Source organism: Humulus lupulus, chromosome 5 (genome assembly GCF_963169125.1).
Source record: "Humulus lupulus chromosome 5, drHumLupu1.1, whole genome shotgun sequence".
NCBI lineage: Eukaryota > Viridiplantae > Streptophyta > Magnoliopsida > Rosales > Cannabaceae > Humulus > Humulus lupulus.
In genome coordinates, this window is record NC_084797.1 from 187487523 (window position 1) to 187511216 (window position 23694).

Below are 23694 nucleotides of genomic sequence, written 5' to 3' on the forward strand. Positions count from 1 at the left end.
CCCTGTGTTCAGGACGCTTATGCCGTTTCTGACTCATAGGTCAGTAATACACGACCAGTGCTATCCCTGACTAATCAGTGCCATACACAAGTAAACAGCATCCGCTAGAATTTAATATGCAATCAATGTCCACATTTATCAACCAACATGCCTCAACAACAATCGTGCATGTCATATACATAGGATGCAGTTTTCTTACCTCAGGTTCGAGCGAGAAATAATATAAGAACAACCCTTGAGAACGATCAAGCTTTAGATTCCTTAGCGGTCACCTAGTCATAACCGATTAGAAACCATTAATAAAGTAAATCAATGAATGGTTCACAATCTAAAACCACACTCCCGGGATTAATTCCACACTCTCGGGACTCTCAATCTACTCAAACAGGGTAAAGGAACCAACCCCCGAGCCTTAAAACCATCCCGAGCCCTAAAAATAACATCCCTTGAAATAGGCCTAGCACTAGGGAACTGCCCATTGGCGCTGGGGCGCTGACCCAAGGGAGAGAGGCCCTAGCCTCTGCCCTGCATAGCGCTGGGGTGCCAGCTTCAGACCAGCAACATCCCTGTTTTTCCCTCCTTGCGATTCCCCTTGAAACCAACCTTCCAAACCAATCCCAAACCTTACCAAAACATCCAATTCAACCCCTAAACTTTATCTACATCACACCCTCATCAAAACCCAAGCATCCAAACCCAAAAACTCCCATTGATTCCAACTATCCACATCAAAATCTATAGGCTAAAAACTATAAGAAAATTAGAGAAACTCTTGAAATTCATGGATAATATCTTACCTCAAACTAGTTTTGAATCCCCTTCAATGGATGAATCAAGTCTATAACCTCCAAACCTTGATTTCCTATCTTAATTCTTCAATCTGGGACCAAAAATTCCAAAGGAAGATAGAGGGAAGATGATGTATGGGTGAGAGAGAAACCTTGTTCTGTTTTTAGTTTTGAATGTTTCTATAGCCAACTAATTCATACATATCTCAAGACAAATGACCTTAATGCCCCTAGGTCAAATAAAGAGTTTCTAAAAACTCCCAAGGGTAAAATCGTCCTTTCCAACCTATTTCGTTAATCATAATTAACACCCTCCAATTCTCGCTATTCCCAAATATCACTAATTCATATCCTGTTACCCTTTAATTCCCGGCAACGCTCTAATCATTAAATCACTCCGAGACTCACCTCGAGCCTCGAACTTAATCCCTTTATGACTAAACCGCTACTTAATATTCAAAGATCGTCTCATGCCGAATAGCTCGAAAAAATCCACATTATAATGTGGCCTCAACAATATATCACCGACATGCATACAAATATACAATTACGCCCTCAACGGGACAAATTACCAAAATACCCCTGTCATGAAATGTGGAACCACAGGCATGCATTTAACATCATATTATAATATAATTCACATAAACATGCATATAATCATTTAATGGCATAATAAAACAATAATGGTCCTCCTGACCTACTAATCCAACCATTAAACCACATTAGGGATTTTGGGGCATTACACACAAGGATGTACAAAGACTAACTGGGCGAATGACAACTTTAAACAGACTCATCTCAAAATCCACTAACAAATGTCTGCCATTCTTCAACCTTTTGAGAGGGGGCAAGAAGTTTGAATGGACCGAAGAGTGTGAACAAGCTTTTCAAGCCCTGAAGAAACACCTCATAGAACAACCCATCTTGTCCAAACCAGTCATAGGCGAGGTCCTGTACTTGTATCTTGCAATAACCGAGAATGCAATCAGTGTTTCATTAGTTCAGGAAGATAAAAAGGTACAACTACCAATTTATTATGTTTATGAAAGGTAATTGGGAGTTGAATCTCGATATCCAATGATGGAAAAAATTGTACTATGCTTGGTACACACATTGAGAAAGCTTCGACCATGCTTCCAAGCACACCTATTCCATGTTCTCACTGATCAACCATTACAACAAGTGTTGGCAAAACCACAAGCATTGGGTCGACTATTAAAGTGGGCAGTTAAGCTCGGACAGTTCGAGATAACGTATCATCCGAGAACAACAATTAAATGACAAGCAATGGTTGATTTTATAGTCGAATGCACAGGGATATCTGACGAGGAGGTTGTAACCCCAGCTCGAGAGCTGTGGAAACTTTATGTTGATGGATCATCGAACAAAAATGGCTCAGGGTAAGAAATTATACTAGTAATCCTTGAAGGACATAGATTTCATTCTACTTGGAGGTTTGGGTTTGATGCCTCTAATAACGAAGCAGAGTATGAAGCTTTGTTGGTAGGACTTTGGATTGCTCGAGAATTGAAGGCTAAATTAATACATTTCTATAATGATTCTTAAGTCATAGTTAATCAAGTACGAGGAGAGTATCAAGCTCGAGGGACGAAGATGGCAACATACCTAGAGAAAGTTAAGTCAGAGTTCAAGCAGTTTGAGTACTACACCATCGAGCAGGTGCCACGGGAACAAAACTGAAACGTAGATGCATTAGCTCATCTTGCAACAACTAGGGAATTTGATACACTTAATGTGTTCCTTGTGGAATTCCTACCACAACCAAGTATCTTAGAGCAGAATACAACTGACACCGAGATGATCGACGCTTAACCAACTTGGATGACTCCAACCCTTGTTACCTCATAACCGGAACCCTACCCGAAGATTGAAACGAGTCTCGATTTTTTTTTTGTATAAAGTCCTAAGATGCACGATCCTAGATGGGAAATTATATAGGAGAAGTTATTCCATGCCATTACTGCGGTGTGTCATGCTGCTCGAGTAAAAAAAGATCATTGAGGAAATCCACGAAGGATTTTGTGGAGATCATTCGAGGGGGCATAGTCTATCAAAAAAAGTTATACGACAATGATATTTTTGGCCAACTCTAAACTGTTAAGATTAATGCCCCAAAAGAATGTAAATGCATTTTATTAATTTAAATAAAATTACAATTTTATTATATTTGAATGTTATAATTAATGTTTAAATTAATTATATAATAATATCAAGAAATTCTCTTATTCATTCATGAGAACATGATCTTGTATTAGTACGAGAGAATTAAGATCATATATAATGAATAAAATAGTTAATAATATATTAAAGTAAGAAATATTTAATGAATGATTACTAATGCGGTTTACTAAGCATACAGGATGCAAGTGGTCTAGATTCAGATTACTGATGTGGATAGACATCTTAATAAAGGTGTTGTATATAATAGAGATTATATATGACAGGACCGATGAGAATTAATTATCTTTATAAACTTTTCGTTTGACATAAAGTTTTAATTCTTATCATAATAGATGATCTTGATCAGTCTAAATCTTGAATATTCATGAACTCCTGTTTGTGTTTATTGGTTCTTTTGATTTAGTGGATAAGGTTTCTTAGTATAATGAGGCTAATGACTTTTGTTTTGGAGATTCAATATCATGAATGGTTGGGAACATGATTTACAATAACAGAAGCCATACTTTCCTAACAGATCGAATATTCGTTCCTTTAAGGGTTATTCTAAAATTGAATAGTTATTGAGCTCAAATCTATAATTTGATCATAGATTAATTATTCGCTAGTGAATTAATGGTACCTAAGGATTAAGAGGTAATTAGAAGGGTAAAATGGTAATCTTGACCAGCTCTAATTAATGAACCAATAAATGGAGGACAAAACTACATTTATTGATTATATCAATGGACTATAAGAGAAAACTCTGTAAATATAAATCTATAAATACTTAGAGTGTAATTCCATATTTATAGTGGAGTAATCATGAAATTAATAAATAAGATTATTAGATTAAAGTGTTTAATTAATAATTTGATTTATTGGAGCTTCGTATTATAGGTGCATGATCCCATATCACATCTGTCCTACATTGTCAAGGGTAAGAATGTCAAAAGAAAGATTTGTAGGGAGAAGGACTTAATTGCAAATGAATTCATTTTTCGAGGCAAGGAAATAATTATGTGATAATAATGGGAAATTGATTACTTATGAATTAATTAATTATTTAACTATATAATTTTTATTTTGAAAAACTATATGTTAAAATAAATATTAATCATGTGTAGCGCACCAATTTTTTTTATTTTAAATTTTGTGCTTTAACTTATTTAATTGTTAAGTGTTGTAAATTATTTTATTTATTTGTTTGTTTAAATTAATTGTTAGAATTTTTTTGTATGTGCATGGTTGAATGCACATACAACCATGCACATACAAAAAATGTGAATTATTGAGTTTTGGTTGAATGCACTAAGGTACATGGTAGGTAGTAATGCACCCTAGTTATTGAGTGTGTGCATGTGCATGGTTGCATGGTGCACATGTGTAGAATTTTCTACACACTTTGTAGTTTCCTTTTATTAGATTTATTTATTAAATTAATTAGAAAAAAAAATAAAATTAAGAAAGGGAAACAAGAGGGTGGACAACATAGTGTGAATTGGAGGATTTGATTTTTTTTTTCATTTATTTTGCCAATTAAATAATTAGAATAAAGTGGAATAGGCACCATTAGGAAACTTACCATTTTGTTTATTAGGTTATTTTTGGCCAATTTAGAATAAAAAGGGAAGAGGAAAAAGAAGAGGCCATTATACACCATTGGTGTCGTCGGCCTAGAGAGAAGAAGAGAGAGAGTGTGGCGAGTTAGAGAGAAAGGGAGAGAGAGGCTGCTATTTTTCTAGAGAGAAGGAGGAGAAAGCAAGGAGAAAACGTGAAGGGAGAGGAAGAAAAGGAAGAAGAGCTCAAGGTCTCAAAGGTATGGGTTTGGATTGTGGTTTTTTTTCCCTTCTTCTTCTTGGTTCTAGTCTAATGGAATTCATTTGGTGGTGCTAGGTTCTAATCTCACTAGAGCATAGGGTTTGTTGTTAGGGTTTCAGCCAATAAGAGGGTAAGGGTGTTTGATTTCTTAATGTTGATCTATGTGAGATTTGGTTGTTTGGTCTAATGTTTTGATGGTAACAATAAGGTATTGGAGGCTAGCAAACAAGAGGGTGACCATAACTATTTTGGGTTCTTGATTTTTATCAAGAGAGGTATTGGATTTCCCCCTCAATTTATTGGTTATTGTTATTTGGAGATATCATGGCTGTAAGTGGGTTTGTGTTTTGGGTAGGATATTATGTTTGTGTTGATTGATATTGAGGGATGTTTACGAAGAAATCATGTTTTGATATAAAGCTAATGATTTTGTTATTTTTGGTCTTGATGAATGTGTTGCATTATTGTTATGATGGCTTTGATGAGAAGCATGTGTAGATAATACTTGTGAAGTTTTACTTATGTTTCTTTTGATGTTTCTATGATTTTGGTCATGTTATTTGGGAAATAGGAACATCCTAGGTTTAATACGAAGGCATATATGGATATTGGTATTTTATGTTATTGATGCATGTTTGTCATTTTTAATTTATTTGATGGCATGTATATACTCATTAGAAATATAATAGGGTGTTTGTAAGATTTTAAATGAGTATACGTTAGTTGTTTTCTTTTGAATTATTTGAATGATAGAAGCATGCTAGGGTATGTGTTTAATTATGTTAATTAAACATGCATGATTAATATGTGAATTTGGTAAAGCATGATGAAATTTATGAATTTTATGATTTGATGTACTTACTGATTTTGTGTATAAATGGTGTCAATATGATGAGAATAATGTTTTTGAATGCTTAAATAAATTGTACAAGTGCTATGATGTATTAAGAAATTAAATGGAAAATTTTAAGATGTCTTGAAATGATATTTTGCTCAAATAATGACCTACATATTTTTTTTATATTTTTGAGAAAAATATGAGTTTATAAAATAAAAATAGTGAATTTGAGAATATAATTGGTTGTTGGAATTTTAGTAAAAATGTGAAGTTGTATTTTTTAATAAAAGGAATTTGATGTGTATATTGAAATAAATTAATACCCTAAACTATGAAAATATTAAAAGTGGTATTTTTAATATAACTATGAGTGTTCATCTTAATAGTTATGATTTTTCTTTATTTTAATTAAGAAAAATTTTGAATTTATTTTACTTGTGATTTTTAAAATAAATTAAATAGTGGCTGAAAATTTATTAAAATATTTTAAAATAATTATTGGATTATCACTTATGAATTTATTCTATTTAAAAAATTAAGTCTTAAAAATAATACAAGTGAAATATATGTTTTTCCACACCTAGAAGTTTTATTTTCTCACATCAAGTTTATAATTTTGATAATTGGAATAAAATTATTATTTTCTAAGGAAACATGATAATTAAAATACTTTCAAGCCTTTGTTATTTCTATGTAATTTAAAAATAATAAATAGATTTATTATATTTTTAAATGGCTAAATAAATTATTTTTGTGAAATAAAAATAATGTCTTAAGATGTTTAACCAATTTAGTGATTTTTAAAGAGATAAATAATGGTAATAAAAGCATGTTACTAATTCATTATTTTTAAAATGATAGAAATAAGCGCGTGGGAATTATCGTTTTTAACACCGTTTTTAACAACATTCCCACGTATGCATGTTGCATGCAATTTCACTTTTACGTTAAAAAATGTGTCTAATAATCAACTAGACGATTTATATTTAAAAACTATGCATGTAACATAGGTATAAGTTGCGTTATTCTTTTGGTGATTTTATGTGTAATTGTCTATTTTGAGAATGATGATTAGTTTTCACCATGTGTGCATGGCCCATGCACACATGGGATATATGAGTGGGCACAATAGTCTTATGTGATGCTAACATATGTTATTTGGTTATGGTATTGACTCGTTGTGAAGTTTGTCAGTTATGCTTTGCTTAGACTTGAGGTAGGAAGTTAGATAGAATTTTGTTTGTTTATGCTGTGAATGGTAAGGTTGGCTTGTATGAATAAGAATGTTATGAATGATGATACTTTTGCAATACGAATTATGAAATGCTATATTGTGTTGATATGACTGGATTGTATGTCATTTGAATGCTGTATGTTATGAAATGGTTGTTAGCGTGATGAACACGACTCAACAAAAAGGGGTTACTAAGGATGTGAAGATGTAACTCGAGTTACTAGGGATAAGAAGACGTAACTCATAGGGCGGACGCGCCGAGGTTATTCAAGGACCATAGATCCTGTTTACCTCAAGAAGCGACATTGACAAGTTAGCGGGCTATGTTCACAAAGATATGATGTTTATGTTATGATGTTATGTTTATGATGACTATGTATATGATGTTGTGTTATGATGATCATGTTTATATGTATGATGATAATGGTTACGATAATGATGCTTATGATGTATGACGATGTCTGAATATGAATATGTTTTGTTGTATTTTTACTTGTGTGTTATTTGTACTTTCTTACTGGGCTTTTAGCTCACCCCTTACTTTCCCTTCCAGGTAGCAAATAGGATTTCTCTTTGGCACGCGTGGTGATGTGGGGAGTTCTATCATCGGGGTGTGTATGGTGTGGGCGCATCCTATGGATGAGAAACGATCAATTAAACGCCATTTTTCACAGAATATTGTTATGTTTATTTTTAACTTTCAGAACTTATCAGTGGGAGTTGAACTTTAATTATTTTTAAAACGTTGCATGAAAACTATTATTTTTCTTTTAAACTATTGGGTCCAAACTTGCATGTTTTAGTAAGGCCCCACTGGGACTTTTTATAATAAGTGACTTTTCTTTTATAAACTTATGTGCACGTAAATATTTTTCAAAGTATTAGACTAGGGCGTTTTACATAATATTTGAATTAATATAAATAGAGAGATTAATAATTATCTTATTTATAATAAGATATTTATTTATTTATTTAAGACTGATATTTTAAGATAAAGTTAATTTTGAATTAACTGATATTTATTTTGGGATAAATATATTATCTTAAATATTGATTAAACGAATAAATGAGAAAATTAGGGAGAGCCCTAATAGTGTGGTGCGACACACTCACTGCACAATGAGTGTGGCGTCACACACAATGATATATGTATCCCTCGTATTTGAATTTTGAATTTAAAATTATTTATTTAATTAGTTATTTAATTATTCTTTTTAAATATGATTTAAATTAAATAATTAAATAGGTTATAAATGATCAGTTTTATTTTCATAAAATAAAGATGAATTAATTTAGTTAATTATCTTTATAAAACTAAAAGAGTGATGCTTTTAGGAATAAGTTGTTTTAAGCGATTAAAATGTTTAGACTGTTAGACTCTTTCTCAGAAAGAAAGCGATAGTTTTTTCTAAATCTTAAAAACTATTCAATACATTTTTTCTCAATCAAACCTCTCTAGATCTCATGTGTTGAGTACATCTAGAGAGTTCTAAATCAACCTTTTGAATCCTACGTGCCCACACACGTCTTTGTGTGTTTGATGATTGGTCTGGAAAAAAAAGATGTGAGCTTTCAGAATCTGGATTGGAAGATGGTTGATTTATACAAAAGATTCGTGGATTCTTGATAGGCTACAAGAGGTAATCTCTAATCTACTTGTATGTGATTTAATATATCTATATATGTATGATCCTGGTTGGTATTAATAAATTTTTCTAAAGACTCATTCCGTTGTGTAACTCTGATTTACACTTTTAATACCAACATTAAGTTTGATGCTTTCCAATAAGTGAAACATTGTGACAAGTGTCAGAGATTCGCGTCGATGCCATGAGCTCCATTGGTCGAGCTAAATATGATGACCTCTCCATGGCCATTTGTTGTGTGGGGAATAGATTTGATAGGATCGTTACCAATAGGACGAGGTGGAGTCAAGTATGTTGTGGTCACAGTCGATTACTTCACAAAGTGGACTAAGCCAAACCACTAACAATGATTACCTCAATTTTTTTTAGATTTTGTGGTACAAAACATCGTGTGTCGATATGACATCCCAAGAAAAATAGTTTCTGATTATGGAACTCACTTTGACAGCGAGCTGTTCACACGATTTTGCAAGAAGAACATAATTATAAAATGTTTTTCATCAGTTGCACACCCTCAAGCTAATGGACAAGTTGAAGTCCTAAATAAGACAAGTACCATTAAGAAAAATCTCGAAGAAGCAAAGGGAAGATGCCCTGACGAGCTACCACAGGTCCTGTGGGCCTATAGAACAACAACTCGGATGTCCACAGGACATACTCCATTCTCGCTTGCTTATGGGAGTGAAGTGATGCTGCCTATCGATGCACATATCTCTACATTAAAACGCAAAGTTTACCAGAATTTAAATTACCAGCAAATTGAAGAAGCCCTAGAATTGCTCGAAGAAAAATGAGAAGACTCGCAGTTAAGGAATGCATCGTACCAACAATGGGTTACAAGGTACTTCAACAAGCGAGTTCGAGATAAGTAATTCAGAGTTGGAGACTTAGTACTAAGATGAGTATCCTTGGAAACAAGAGATCCATCAACATGAGTGCTCGGACCTAATTGGGAAGGGTCATATCTTATTGAATCCATAATCCAACTCAGTGTATATTAACTAGCTCGGTTAAATAGAGAATTGGTTCCACGAGCATGGAATAGTGAACATCTACGACCCTACTATCAATAGTTTCAGATAGATGTTAATTATTTATGTTCAAGTGATATAATGTTTTTTGATAGTTATTAATAAAACCATTTATTGCGCCATTTTTTTCCTTATATTTTCAATTCTTGCTAGTACCTCACTATAAAATAACCTGAGATTAATCTCTTAGGAATTTTAGGGGGCATATATGGTACCAGATATAACCATACCATAAAATCAGAGTGCATAATTTATAAGCTTGGAAAATTAATATTAGCGACTATCGGGTTGAAAAAATTAAAGTTTACAAGCTCGAAGCTCTAGACAATAAAAGAGTTTAAAATAAAGTTCACTAGCTCGAAACGTTCACATTGACACTAAGCTAACTATCAAGCATATGTACTACAAATTTTTGGTTAAAAAAAATTTAAGTATTCATTTCAAGCTTCACATGTTTATTATAATAATCATGTATTTCGAGCATAACTATGACATACAAACTATATGAATAACAAGTATAGAAATGCACAAAAGCTCAAAAATATTTGTATGTCTAAACAAGTATGACAACAGAAATAAATTATAGGTGCTCGAAAAATTAAAATACTTGACAAATTTGAGCATAATATTATAAAAGCACGAAAATATATATAAAAGATAAGAAAATTCTTGAGGTTTTGAGCATATAACTGTTTTTACCCCAAGGGCATAAGTTACCACAAAAATAAACGTTCAACAAATTTGAGCATAAGATTGTCTTGGCCCCAAGGACCATAATTACACAACTTTAGCCTTACCCTTAAACATAAGAAAAAATAAAATATTTAAACAAGGGTCTTTATATGACACCGTCACAGTAGGACACTTCATCTCTGAGCTCTTCATTGGCATCAACGTCCTGGGTTGTTATCTGGGCAACTTTCTTTGTGGCCAGCTGAGCTCGAAACTTCTTCATGAAGGCTCCTTGTTTGTCATCAAGGAAGGATAAAACACTGTTAAGATTTAAAGTCCATATCCTGTACATTACCAGCTCGGTGGATTTAAACTTTGAACCCCTCCATCAGTTGGAAGCCCATTGTTTTATACTTCATTGATCTTAAAAGTGAGCTTTTGGAAGTGCTCTAGCTTGTTCTTGAGGCGTTCATGCTCAGTGTCTTGGTTGAAAATCTTCCCTAAGGCTTCATCATGTGCATTTTTCACCTCAACAAGTTCTTTTTTGAGCCCTTCCTTAGCAACCTTAAGCTCGCCCTCAACCTTGGTTTGAGCAGCCTTGGCCTCGACCATTTGTGACTGGATGCCACCTGAGTGACCAGATATTGGGAGTACTGATGCATGTTGATCATGGCCTCCAAGTTTGGATATGTTAAACAAATGCCAAAAAAAAAGGTAAGATCAACATGGCAAAGAAGTAATCGTTATTGTTGCCATCAACTCCTCAGCCTTGTCCCCAATGGAGGCGGAGCCTTCATTCTTCACAAATCCCCAGTCGGAGCCCTGGTGGTTACTATAAACTCTTCCTACTCAAGTGAGGACGTTAGAGCCGAGGTTAACCTCAAGAGCACTTCCAGCATTGTCCAATGTAAATTCTTTCTCGAAAGTGGAGATAGAGAATTTATGAGCTAATGCTCTTGCAGGAGGGGTGGTTTGGGTTTTCTCTTTGGGGCCGGCCATCTTCTTGCCCTTATATGAGGTAGAATGGAGGGTGTCAAGAATTACTTGAGGGATTATTTGAGGAGTTTGGTTGAGAAGCAGACACTTCTCTTGCATTTTTGGAGACCCGAGGTACTTTAGGATGAGGAGGAAGGTGAGGCATTTCTTTCCTCGAAGTAGCTCGGTCACGTTTCAAGCTCTTTGGTTTAGGAGGGTTGGCCAGGAGGTTATTGAGATCCGAATCCATAGAGTCACCTACAAAATATGAAATACAATGAGTACATGAGAAAATACTTGTAAAAATTTTCATAAGTTAAAGTAGGAACCTAACTGGACAAAATAAAATCTAATGATATGTCATTAGAAGATATGTTGTTGCCTCGGAAGGGCTCTTCATTAGTATTAGACCCTTCATTATGAAATGTGGGTGACAACTCGAAGAAATCAAGTCAGCCATTGGAGCTGTATTGAGACCCAAGCCATTCCCATAATTCGTTAATACTATACATGACTTGGTCAGAAAGAAGACTATAATCCCTATGGACTATGAAGTCTACCCCCAACCAAGTCAAAAAGTTGTTATCACGATTATTAAATGCTAGAAGAACATTTGGCTCGAGCTATAAAAGGGTGGGAGACCATCCCGGTTGATCTAAAATTACTTTACCTTTGTTAGTTGAGCTTGAAGAGGCTTCATCTTGGGCTTCGTGTCCCAAGCCTGATTACTCAACTGGGGGGAGGCAATGACGAGGGATGATTCAGAACCCACTCTTCACCTCTTTCAAACAGCTTCTGAGGAGCCCAGAATAGTGACGTCTTCCCAGTTCGCGTATTTAGGAATTCTGTCATCGTCAGTAGTCTCGCATTCACCTAGGATACCACATAGGTGAAACTTGTCCTCTTGGAGTAAGAAGCTCAATGAGCGCTCACTGTAAGGGGGCTTGGCCAACTCTTCTCGCCGTTGCAACATAGTGAGTGAGGCCTCCGGACTTTTGAAGTTGGCTAAAATAGAATACAAAAAAGATGACAATCTTCTTATAGAAAAAAAGAAATGAGGTAGGGCTTGAGATAAGAAAAAAGACTTACGAATTCTGTGAAAACAATATAATTTTGATGGATGAAGTCCAATGGTCCAGAAGAATTGGGTTTTGAAATTTGGAGGGTCATCGGGAATATCCTCTAGAAGTTTTATGTCTTTGGGATAGCTCAACAGGTAGTAAAAGCCATATCTGCCACGTTTCTGAGATGGATTACTCTTGAGGCAATATAAATAAAGGATCTCATATGGAGACGCTCTAGCCACTTTGACTGGGCATATAGCAACTTCAAGGCCGCCGAGATCCAGTAAGAATTGGTCTGGAGCTGGAAGGGATCAATATTTCCCCAATCGATAAAGCTTTTAAATATTGTTTTAAGGGCAGTAGTGCCCCGTCCTTCTTGTGCTTGTTGCACCACACTCCGAGCTTATATTTCTTGTCATGCGTGTCCTCGCCTGGAGCGTAGCTACTTTGCTAAATCTTAGTGGGAGCATGACATGCAAGGTTGTTGGAGAGTTTAAGGCCATGGCTGGTGAGACAGTCAGATATTTTTCTCGTGGATTGAATGGAACGCTCATATAAGTCGGCCCCAAAAAAGGTGAACTTGGCGACTGAATAGAGGTGTTGACCTTGGGACCAAACGGAGGGAGTGGAGACTCAGTTGAGGTTTGGGTAGTTTTTCTTGATGATCCTTCCATAATTTCAATGGAAAGATCACCAGGTTTGAAAGCTATCAAGTTGATAAAGAAGGGTCTAGAGGTAGAGCTCGGGGAACAGAATTCAGCTCGGGCCAGACAACGAAGAAAAGTCTTTTTCTTTTTCCTTCTCGAATTTTGGTAACTTGGAGTCTGTAAAAGGCACTAATGTCCTATCTCTCTTTTTGATACTCAAACTCTTGAATGAGTCATTGATTATGAGAAAATAGAGACTCTGCTCGGGGAGATGGTGTTCGATAACAAATGGCGTGATCTAAGAACCCCCACCAATTCTTCTCTAAAGAGTGCTGCGACATCTAACATTAAAGAAAAAGGTGAGGGCCATTCATTTAAGAATAAAAGATCAAAATGGATTGAGTTGTCTCGAGAATTCGAGTTGAAATGAGCTCGAAGTAATAAGTTTAAACCTGAAGATAGTAGGTTTGTGATTTCCTTTTTAGGCTAGCACGATTTTCTAGGAAAATAGTGCAATTGTAAAAAATTGGGTTTTATCAGTTTTTGTGAGAAGAAAAGAACCCTAATTCCTTGGTTCTTACGAAACCTATAAACCGAAAGGTTATGTATAAAATAACCCATTTTTATAATGATTTTTATCTAAAATAAGATCAAATTAGCACTATTCACCCAAATCCTTCAAGAACAAAAGAAGAACAGGCACGCATGGCATTTAAAAAAAGAGAGGTAGTTTTCTTAAAATAAGTAAGAACTTACACAAAAAATGATAATGGTGAAATCAGAGTGATGAGCATAGCAATCTGGGAGTGATGATACTTGAGAATTCTTCGTGAAAGATGGGGATTTCAGGTTGGTAATCGGCTCTGGAGAAGAAAGAGTGTTAAAGTATGAAAATGGAAGTGAAGAATTGAAAGAGAGAGGGGGCACTTTTATAAAAAGGGCTCGATAAGTCTCCCTCGTAGGATTACAATGATGATCAATCCTATGGTTGGAGATTAATCTCAAAATGGAGGCAAGAAGTTCAAAGGACGTGGGTAGATAAAGCAGTACTTGAGTACTGGAACTCCCTGTCACAATATGACGCGTGTACACACTCGAGTGTGGTAGGTGGGCACATTTTTTTTTTGATAAAAAGAGAATATATTGAAACTCAACAAAACAATTACAACTCAAGCTCTAAAAGAGCATCCACAGGCAGAAACATTACAATTGGTCAAACTTTTTAACAAAAGCTAAATCTTTTTTCCCAAACTTTGGCCTAGGAAGTCTTAAAATTCTAGCTTTCAAACAATACTTGATCAAGTGATCTATACTATCAACTGTCATAGAATAAATCTGAACAAACAAGTATTACAATTCACCCATATCACATAAACTGAAGTAGCCAATGCTACTGCTGCTATTTTTTGCTTAAGACCTTTAGGTCTCCCAATCATCCAAGTGGACCAATCTTCATACTTAACCGGCCAAATATCATTTCCTATCCAAGAAGCAACTTTTGATCTAAATTGCTGAGAAAAAAGACAATAAAAAAACAGATGGGCATGAGTTTCCTGCTCCAGCTCACAAACTGGACACAGTAAAGAATCAATACTCATATGGCAGTGAACAAGCTTATCTCGGGAGAGCAAGTGTCCAAGAGTAGCTTGCCATAAAATAAACCTATGCTTGGGAATAGCCAGATTACACTAGACTACATTAGCAAAATGAACTCTCTCCTTATTTAGCAGCTGAACATAGAGCCTTCTCAGATTAATTTTGCTATTCTTCACTGCATCCTCCAGATCACCAAGAGAGATGATAGATTTCAAATTGACAAGCTTTCTCCAGTACTAGCTCACATCATTTTTGATCTTATAGTCCCCAAAATTCTACCCTTTGAGATAAATGGCATCCACCCATTTCACCCAGAGGATGTCATGTTTAGAGGAAATAACCCAAAGGAACTTAGCTAACAACATTTTATTCCATTTGGACCCTTCCTTAAACCCAATACCACCCAAACTCTTAGGCAAGCAGACCTGATCCCAAGCAGTGAGATACATTTTGCTTCTGTTACTATTACTGTCATTAGTCCCCCATAAAAACCTTCTGCATAATTGATCAATCTCACAAATGACACTCTTGGGAAGGAGGAATATACTCATCCAAAACGATCTTATGCCCAATAACACAGAATGAATAAGCTGTGCTTGCCCAGCAAACGAAAGATGATGATTGGACCAAGAGTGAAGTTTCAGGTGAATCTTTTTTATGATTAAGGCATATTCTCCAACCTTCCATTTAGTAGGCCTGAGAGGAATTCCAAGATATTTTAGAGGAAATGATCCTTCAGCAAATTGAAGCCTAGTCACAATATTCTTTGAATCCTCCTCTGTCAAACCCCCAAAATATACCTGAGATTTAGCCATATTTGCTGTTAAACCAGACTCAAGACTAAAAGATGTGAAACACTCTTTGATAATCTGAACTGAACTAAAAGCTCCCTTACAAAACAGCACCAAATCATCGGCAAAACAAAGGCTAACTAATTTCAGCTTTTTACAATTAGGATGAAATCTAAAATCCTTTCTATAAGAAGCTTGAATAAGAAGCTGAGTTAAGTATTCCTTGACAAGAACAAACAACAAGGGAGATATAGGGTCCCCTTGTCTTAGACCTTTTCTACCAATAAAGCTCCCTTGTAACCTACCATTCATCAAAATAGAGTAAGATGTACCCTTCAAACAGATCATAACCCAGCGAATAAAACGACTGGGAAAATAGTAAGCATTAAGAATATCCTCCAAAAAGTGCCAATCTATAGTATCATATGCTTTGCTGAGGTAAATTTTCATCACACATCTAAGGGAGATATTTTTCCTCTTGTAACCTTTAATAATATTCTGAAAGATGAGAATGTTATGAGCCAACAATCTATCCTTAACAAAAGCTCCTTGATTTTGATTTATTAATAGAGGAAGAACCTTAGTCAATTTACCACATAGCATTTTTGAAATACACTTGTAAAGAGTATTACAACAAGCTATGGGTCTATACTCCACAGCCTTAGTAGGAGTTTCAACTTTCAGAATCAGTGAGAATGTTGCACTATTAAGTTCAGCTAGCAGCACTCCATGATCAAAAAACCCCAAGATGTCATCAGATATTTCTTCTCCCAAATATTTCCACATTACTTTGAAAAAACCCGAACCATATCCATCAAGACCCGGGCTTTTAATCGAATTAATACTGAACATAGCAGCTTCCACATCCTTCTTGGTGAATGGTTTCATCAACCTCAACTGTTGATCCAAAGACAAAATGCCTCCATGAATAAAACACTCTCTCTGAATAGGAGCAGAAGCTGTACTATGACTGCCCATAATACTTCGAAAATGATTCAAAAAATGAGCCACTACATCCTCAAATTTATCATTAATCTGCCCAGCATCATTAATAAAAGAGGTGATACGATTAGTAGCCTTCCTCTGTTTTAAACACGCATGAAAATAGGCAGTGTTATCATCACCAAACCAAAGCCAGTTAATTTTGCTTCTTTGTCTAAGATAGCTATCATAGTATCTAGATTGACTAGAAAAAATCTCAAAAGCAGACCTTTCCTCTCTTTGAAGATCAGCTGAATGAGGGTCCTTTTGGAGCTAACATTGGGCAGATTGGTAGATCTCCTTGGCTATAGCATACTTGTGCACAACATCACCAATTTCCCTTCTGTTAAACTGGTGAAGGACATGTTTAAGTCTCACCAATTTCATCACTATTCTCTCTAAATCGTGAGCTTTTATCGGCTTATACCAGTTCTGCAAAACAGTTTCTCTGAAGCCTTCATGGTCAACCCACATATTGAAAAAACGAAATGGTTTAATTCCTGAGTTCAATGCTGTTATGGCTTTAATGATGCAAAAATAGTGGTCAGAAATCACATCCCAATTAACATAGGCTTCAGATTTAGGAAATAAGTCCATACAGGCTTCATTTTTAAAGATACGATCCAATTTGGAATAGATTCTAGCCTCAGCAACTTGCTTATTCGTCCAAGTGAAATGGGAACCACTAGTGCGAAGTTTATCAACCAAACCAAGAGATCGCCATCTCTGAGCATCAACCATTTCCATAACAGTAACAACACGACCACCAAGACGATCATCAAAATCAAAAGCAGAATTAAAATCTCCAGCCACAAGCAAAGGCTTAACTGGAAAAGTCAGCCCAGATAAATCTTGCCATAACTGAAATCTCTCCTCAATCGTACTCCTCCCATACACAAATGGCAAGCAGAACTCTTTACCCGAACCCAACTCTTTTACATAAGTGTGAATAAACTGATCACTCTCTTGTAAAATCTCAACAGACACAATATTGGCCTACCAAACCAGAAGAATTCTTCCTTCACTAGCTGACCCAATATAACAATTCCAGCCAACAAAGCTACTAGCCATCATCTCCTCCATTTTATTACCATACAACTTGGTTTCAAGAAATGCTCCTATACCAATTTTGTTCAAACAACAAAAAGTATGCAGGGATCTCTGCTTCTCCCTTTTATTAAGGCCCCAGACATTCTAGCTAAGAAGGTTGTAATCCTCCATTGAATATATTTTTTGTAGATAATCCCAAATTCGTGACCTCCATTATCCTATCTTGCAAAGCACTATAAGAATTCTTCAACTTATTCTGAGAAGTAGGTGCCAAACTCTTTACATCCCCCACTCATTTAGGAGTGAGTCAATCTGAATCATGCCCCTCTCTTGTATCACACCTCTCCTTAACAACAGTTTTCTGAATATCTTTTGAGACTATCACACTATCCATATTAGTAGGAACTGATATAGAATGGGGGTCACATATCTCCTGAGCAACTGCTTTCTGGGTAGCTTTTGAGATTAACTCACTAGCTGAACCAGTAGTAACTGAGATAGAGTTCAGGTCAGTGGATTTTTGTATAGGCACTTCTTCAGTATTTCTATATTTTTTCCACCAGACCTCACCCTGTTTTCTATTACACAAAGCCTCAGTATGACCAAAAACATTGCATCTTTTACACTGAGTTGGAAACCATTCAAATTCCAGCAATTGCTCCATCAACTATCCTCTTTCATTTAAAAATTGAATGGATTTAGGAACCTCCTTTGTTATTTCAACATCCACTAACACCCTAGCAAATTGCATCATGGATCGATCTTTTGTAACTTTATCTACTAGTATAGGATTACCAATGGTACTCACTAGGGCACTCAAACACTTAACACCCCAATATTGTAGCCCAAGTCCAGGCAATCTAACCCAAACAGGAACAAATTTCACTAACCTCATAGTATCAAGATCAGTAGACCACGACCTCAAGATAACTGGTTTCCTATCGAAATGGACAACTCTAGCTTCCAACACCAAATCTTGTGTAACTTCATCCCTGAATTTTATAAGAGTATAACCAGCAGTCAATCTAGAAATCCGTTCAATACCTAGTTTACCCCAAATTCTCTTGATAAAACCCTCAAACACATCAAAGGGAAGATTAGCTCCACGGACAATGCACACCACTGCTGTGTTCTAGAATGAAGCTTCAACTTCAATCTCCTCCAAATCAACATGAGCAATCCGTTAACCATCTCGAACTAAAGGTTCCTCAAATTTCAGTCGAGCTCCTCCTTGATTCGGTAACACTGCCCGAAAATGAGACCATTTGTCTTTGCTAAACTTTGAAAATTGTTCTCATTATCTACTTGATCACTCCATTTCACATCAGACTCCTTCACTCCAGACCTACCCTTATTCGTATCCAAAGGGATATTTCCCCCAATCTAAGGGAAATCCACCAAGGTATCCTTGAAAACCTCCTCCACCATAGCCGGCGGTTCTTCTTCGACACCAGTCAGCCACTCCTCGCATGATCCTTTGACCGAAGGGGATTCAGTCACAATAGAACTAATAGCAAGCTTCTGGTTAACCTTCTTGCGTCTCACCATGGAGAAACCAGAGAGAAAACCTCACGCCTTTGGTGGGCACATTTTTTTATAAAGGAAAGTTCAAAAGTCTCTCTTTCAGGATTTTGAGCAACACTTTTGAGGGGGAAATGTTATACCCTGATTTCAAGAAAAATCATTTTGCTCGAAGAGTAAGATTGGGAAACATCATAATAAGCCCGGGTTCAAATAATTTTGATAATGGTACTTTACTAAAAAAAATCAAAATTATTTCCATAGTTGTAACCAGTTACTACAACACAACTTAAAAAATAAACTGATTTTTATAGTTGTAACATGTTACCACACATCTCTAAAAAAATTGACAATGACATACGATTACTACCACAAAACAAATCAAAATTATTTTGATAGTATTAATCAGTTATAGTAGAGAAAATGTTGATTGAAAAATATAAAAAATGGAAGAAAAGAAGAAGAAATTGAAATAAAAAGCATGGTGATGAAGGTCTCAGTTTTTTTTCTTCAAAAAATAATGTAAAAAATGTTTTATAAAATATGAATGATAAAAATAATACAAATAGATTAAAATTATAAAAATAACATCAAAATATATTAATACTAGCTACTAAAACTTTATAAAATAAAATAAAATATGGTATATAAATAAAATATTACAAGTATATGGGAAAAAAACTCCCATAAAAATGTAAATAGAAAAAATATTCCATAAGAAACTTAAGAAAGAAAAAAAACTGCCATATTTTTCAAAGTTTTAAAAAAATTCTCATATTTGGTGTAATTTCATCTTATATGTAAAACAAACATTGAGAAAAAGTGTAAAAAGTAATTTATTAATTTTTTTAATTAATGGGGTGTCTTTATATATTCTTTAGGTCTTATTAAAATTACATATGATGCTCCTTCCCAAAAAAAATTACATATGATGTTAAGGCACGCCTGAGTAAGGAAAAAGCTTATTGCATAATCGTACCCGTGTGTATAAAATTTCTTTTTTACATCAATCGGAAGTCCTATTAATGTTATTGCGTGACTCTCCACATGAACAACATGATAAAATTCTAAGTAATTATATAAGAAAAAAAAGAAGAGAAATGGTTTTTTAAAGGATATTTAGGATTTTTGCCCTGAACTATGACCTATACATTATTGTACCCCAAATTACCCATGAACTATTCACAGTGTTGTAAAGTGGGACTTCCGTCCAATTCTATCTTTCTTTTGTCTCAGAATGATGATGTGGTAGTTTACCCCCAATGAGCTCGGTTAATACGTGTATAATTCAAATTATAAAATATTAAAAAAATCATTTTAAAACGCTAAAAAAATATATATATAATATTATAAATTTTATTTTCTTATTTAAAAAATATTTTTTTACTTCTTTTTTCTCTTTCCTATTTTTTCTTTTTTCTTTCTTCTCCTTCCCTCGATTTCTCTCTTTCCCACTTCTTCTTCGACTACTCCTTCTTTAATATTCTTCCACAACCTTCTTCTTCTTCTTCTTCTTCTTCTTCTTCTTCTTCTTCTTCTTCTTCTGCTTCTTATTTTCTTTCTTATTCCTCTCTCTCTCTCTCTCTCTCTCTCTCTCTCTCTCAATAATGCTTATCCTAGAAACATAATTGTTTAACTCAAGAAAAAAAATCAGTTCTGTTTTTTTTTTCTCTTTCGATCGTTCTCTTCTCCATCCATGTGTTGTAGGTAGGGGAGAGAGATCTGGCAAAGAGGATTTTTTTTTTTTTCAGATCTAAAATCCACTTCGTCATTGGGGAAGAGGGGTGATGACAAGCTTGTGGGCAACTAGGCAAACATGGGGATGACGCGAGACCGAAGCTGGAGAAGATGACCAGATCTTAGTAATGATTTTCATTTGTTGAATTTTTTTTTTTGGTGATATTTGTGTTCTTGATATTTTTAGATTATTAAGCTTGAAATATTTTTTGATTCGTTTATGATGTTTATGGTATGGGTTTAGCCAGTTTTTGATGATTTCGAATCATTATTGTTTTGATTTAAATTCTCTATGTGAAGTGAATAAGAGATGAACACAAAAATATATTTTGAGAAGATAAGGGAAAAACTAAAAATTTAATGATTTGGAAGCATTGACAGGTCTGGACAAGAAATCTGGGAAAGGAAGGAGAAGAAAGAAAAAAGAAAAATAAGAAAATAAATTTATAATTGTAAATTAATTTTTTTAACCTTTTTAAAATGTTTTTTTTTATATTTTCTATTTGTTAATTTGAATTAAATACACTCCGCATGCCACCTCAGTGCCCATGTGTTAACTCAATTCATGGGGTGGTAAATTGACACATCATCATTCTATGACAAAAAATGGACAGAAGTCTCACTTTACAACACTAGGCATAGTTTAGGGGTAATTTTTAACTGTCTAAAAAATCGGGGGACACAATAATGTATAGGTTATAGTTTGGGGGACAAAAATCCTAAATAGCCTTTTTTTAAATGTAGCACTTTAAGGTCTTGGTTGGCTAATTCTTACTTTTTCTTTAGCTTTTTTTTTTTTAAAATTATAAGAAAGCAACAAATATTAACTTACAAAATAAAAAGCTAAATTATCTAAGAAATCTAAACGAGCATAAAAGAGTTTTTAGATGTTAAAAGTCCCGAAAAGAGCTTTTATAAGCCTGGCAAGCATGACCTAATACTCATGTCTAATATGTCTGATAAGTGCTAACTAAACCAAGACACATGTAACGCAATCCAACTATTTTTCTAATTAATTGATTTTAAAATAGAAAAATTAATTAAACTTATAAAAATAAAAAATTAATATTAAACTAAATTAAAATTTAAATCCATAATTTTCATCTTCCTCTGATTTAAAAAAAATAATTAATAAACTTCAATCCTAATCCACTCCAAAAATTGATTTTCCATTTTCTTTCAAAATCATCATTCTCAATTCACATTTAAATGTAACCAATTAAACTAATTCAACAATTTCTTTCACAGAATCACAAACACTTCCGTTCATCATTATTCTCACAGATTTCTTCTTATTTATTATTCATTCAATCCTTGCATCTAGATCATTGATGTCTGGAAAAGTTGGGCTTCAGAAGCCTATACAGTACAATTGAAGACAATGGAAAGCTCACATTAGCCTCAGAAAAGATGATGAAGGTGGGGAAGATGAAAATTATGAATTCCCCTCAATTTGTCTTTACAAGATCATCTAAATAAGCCCTAGTCATGACTCTCTGAGTTCACGTGGAAAATCCCCGTGGGTACGAACCTAAAAGATGAAAAATACTTTGGTTTATTCGAACTTTAAATGTGATGATTCAAATGATTTAAGCTGCGAAATAGATTTACAATTTATTTTTAAAAAAGATCTTATAAAATGCTTGGATAATGGTTGAAATAAGGGTTTAAGTTTTATCTTTGCACGAAACGAATCAAAATGAGACTTGAATGAAAAATGTAAGCTTAACCTCAAACTTCATATTTTTTTTTGAAATTTCCATTATAAACACCAAACTAATTATTAACAAATAAAATTTAAAGAAAATAAACCTAAAACACCTTAAAGTCATACAAATTTTTTTAAAAAAGTAATGGAAAACAACTATATTTCATAGAGTTAACAATTGCACTCTTACAATTATAGAATAATTTATTGAGTACTTTCTAGCAGTCCATTAATATAATCATTATATGTAATTCAACCCTTCAATAAGTGGTTGAATTTGAATAAATTACCGTTTACCCTTCTAGTTACCTCTTTTACTTAAGTATCATTAATTCACTAGTGAACGGTTAATTTACAATCTTAATTATATATTTGAGCTGAAGACCATTCAGTTCCAGAATTAACACTCAGGGATCATTATTTAATTTTTTTTATGAAGAAGGTTTAGATTCCATATTAGTAAACCATGTCATTAGCCATCTACATCAGCAAACCTCTAAAACAAAAGTCTTAAGCATGTCTTACAAACAAATCATGACGAATGAAGTAAGATATCAAGTTAAGGAGATCATGATTCCTCAAGATTCAGATCGATCTGCATATGATCATGTTAAAGCTTTTGAGAAAGTGGTCCTGTGTTGTTTGGGTTTTGTGCTTAGACTTGAGGTAAGGAAGTTAGATATTACTTATTCCTGGATTTCTATAGTCTTGCTAATGTTTTATGATAATGTATATGTTTGTGTGACTAATGTTAAGGCTACATCATAAAGGACAAACATGCCTCAAGAGTGACCAAAAGGGTGTCACAAAAGTTGACCAAAAGGGTGTCATGAATGTTTTATGAATGTAAGGAAGTTAGCTAGTTTTATGTTTGATTTCTAAATGTACTCTAGTTATGAGATATGTATGGATTTGTTTGTGTTTGCTTAACCTAGTGTTGCTGCATTATAAGGGCATACGTGCCTAAGATTCTGGACAATAGGGGTGCCATGTAAGTGACCAAAAGGAGAGTCACATGTGATCATTGGACAATAGGGGAGCCATAATCTTATGTTGCTTGCTTATGTTGATCATTGGACAATAGGGGTGTTGTAACGTCCCAATTTCCCTAATAAGGCTTAGTTCCTAGATTAAGGGGTCAGGAGGGCAATAATTGATTTAATTGCATTATTATGTGATGATATGCATGATTATATGAATTATTTGGGTTATATTATAATATGACTGTATTTGCATGCATGTCAGCCCATTTCTTATTAGAAGGGAATTTTTGTAATTTTGGCAAGTTAAGGGCATATTTGAATATATATATATGTGTGTGTGTGTTATATGAATGAGACCACAATATTAATGTGAATATATTTGGGTTGTTCGGCACGAGGTGATCCTAGCGAGCAAGTTAGTGGTTTAGTCATA